Below are 2500 nucleotides of genomic sequence, written 5' to 3' on the forward strand. Positions count from 1 at the left end.
TTCCCTGTTCCCCAGGTACTGTGGGACAGACAGCTGGCATTCAACGACACCCTTAGGCCATGCCGTCCTCTTCAGGTGTGATCACACACACACACACACACACACACACACACACACATGTACACACACATACACACGCGTACACACGCGTACACACACTTACACACACACCGCCAAAACTAGGTCCACACCACAGGAAGCCTAACTGCCAAACTGTGTGTTTTAGGATGGTTATTGTTTGTGTAATGTAGCCCAAAGAGGAGTCTGATGGTAAGCATTAGTAACCATGGCAACCATTTTGTTTGACGGGTCGGCAGGTTGACCGTGGCACTGGTAGAGCAGGCCATCGCTGGGAGGAGTAGACAAAGGAGTTAGGAAGCACATACTGCCACAGCCAATCACACACTCCCAGCCCTGTCTCTGATTGGCTGTGGCATGGTGGGCGGGGGGGGGGGGGGGGTGGGGGGACAGCCTCTGGTCCGCTTGGCCAATCACAGCCCACATGAGCCCCAGTGTGTGTAGCAGGAAGTACAGAGCCAGCAGAGCCAATTGGCTCTGACTCTTCAACTGTACAAAAAGAAAGAGAAAAGGTTGATGTATGAAAACTGTATGAAGAGTTTGTTGACTTTATTTTTGTTTTCAATTTTTTTTCCCTCTCTCCCAAAGCACTGGAAAAAATATAGATCATTTTTTTGCCTTTATACAATATTTTCTGAAGTGCATTTTTATGCAGATGTGAAATCCCTCAAAGCCACTTATATGTATTTTATTTGTGTTGTCCTTTTTTATTTTATTTTATTTTTCATAAATTACCTTTTCTATCTTTAATGCAGAGCCATTTAAATATGAAAATATTTAAACCACTTGCATTTTGGAATATGGCAAGTGGAGAGAGCCATATTACCTATATATTTTTTTCTTTGTGTAAAATAAATCGTTTTAATATTCACCAGGCTTTTTAGAGATTAAAAAAACATGTATGATGCATTTTTATATTGATTTGATTTCTGTTTTTTAAGGAATAAGCGTAAAAGGAAGGAGGAAAAGGAAGCAATTTGAGTGATGATTCTTTTAATTTGACCTGGGTTTCAATTGTGCTTTGTGAATGTGAAGTCTCTACTGTACATCGGGGGTGTGAAAACTCCAGCATTGTGATCTTTATGGTGCGTTGAAGTCTGCTTGTGTTGAAGGAAACCTTTATGCCGCCTCTCCCAGAGCATCCCATGAGCAGCAAGGACTTCTGGGTAATCCCCACACTGCCATGGCTCTCTGGACTTTTTCTCTTTTTTTTTTTATAAATCCAAAAAGTCAGCCATCGTCCACTCCAACCAGCCTGTGTGCGCCTGGCCCACTGCAGCGGATCTTTGACTTGGTACTGTAGAGGAGAACACTGACCTCAGCCTGACCTTTGACCCCAGACTCAGACATGAGATGCGTGCATGTGGCACCAACAGGACTGCAAGAACTCAACTCCAGGAATGACAAGATTTGCCTTAAAAAACACACTGCCTCTCCTCCCCTTCCCTCTCCTCCCCTTCCCTCTCCTCCTCTCTCCTTTCCTCTCCTCTCCTCTCCGCTCCTCACCTCTCTCCCCTCCTCTCCTCTCCTCCTCTCTCCTTTCCACTCCACTCCTCTCCTCTCCTCACCTCTCTCCCCTCCTCTCCTCTCCTCCTCTCTCCTCTCCACTCCCCTCCTCTCCTCTCCTCTCCTCTCCTCTCCTCCCCTTCCCTCTCCTCCCCTCTCTTGAATTTCCCCTTGGGGATCAAGTATCTATCTATCTATCTATCTATCTCTCTTCTCCTCTCCTCTCTTTTCCCTTTTCTCCCTTCTTCTCTCTGTTGGGGGGGGGGGGGGGGTCCCACACTGGATGTACAAATATGCAGATCTGAGTGTGTGTGTGTACCACAGAGATGTTTGACCTTTGCCCCTGTGAAGGCCTGCGGGTGTCTCAGAGGGGGCGTCGGGTGACGCGCGCTGCGTCTGGCCCCGAGCTTCACTGGGATGTCTTGGATGTGAATGATTGACACCTCCTATTAAATGCCTTTGAGTTGATGGGAAGGCTGTCGTGTGGCTGTCTCTTTTGTCCTAATAAGGTTGAAACAGGGCAGACAGTGTCAAGGTGAGATGACGCAGGGCTTCACTGACATTAGTGGGTAAAGTAACACATCAGGTCAAAGATGGAGATGGGACATGAATATTATTATTATTATTATTATTATTATTATAATGACTGACGGTTCTGCAGTATAATCCTGAATTAAACAGTCAGTAGACTACACACAACCACTGGGGGCAACTCAGGCGCTCAGATAATTTGTGGCATGATTGTTTAACCTTGGTGTCTCAATATTTTAAAAACAAGTATGCTCTTATCATGACAAAATTAATTATTATCATGCATTAAAGACCAGCAATAAACAAGTTCACATATATCATTTAACAAAGCGTTCTGCCATTTCAACGAGCTTAAATGTTCTTTTGGACGTTAGTGTCAAGACTA

At 45.1% G+C, this 2500-nt stretch overlaps 1 protein-coding gene across 1 annotated transcript in view; it reads left to right on the forward strand.

Annotated features, from left to right (window-relative positions):
- The window catches only part of tfeb (transcription factor EB), a 59386-nt gene extending 58933 nt beyond the window's left edge, over positions 1–453 (forward strand). Inside the window, exon 10 of the mRNA XM_076268169.1 lies at positions 1–453. This exon is cut by the window's left edge and continues 1765 nt beyond it. The gene's annotated coding sequence lies outside the window, so the exon portion shown is untranslated.
- Positions 454–2500: the final 2047 nt, after the last annotated feature.

This window comes from Alosa pseudoharengus, unplaced genomic scaffold (genome assembly GCF_046254945.1).
Source record: "Alosa pseudoharengus isolate Yale_2024_CS ecotype anadromous, Long Island Sound unplaced genomic scaffold, YU_APseudo_1.1 YU_APseudo_1.1_scf_5, whole genome shotgun sequence".
Classification (NCBI taxonomy): Eukaryota; Metazoa; Chordata; class Actinopteri; order Clupeiformes; family Clupeidae; genus Alosa; species Alosa pseudoharengus.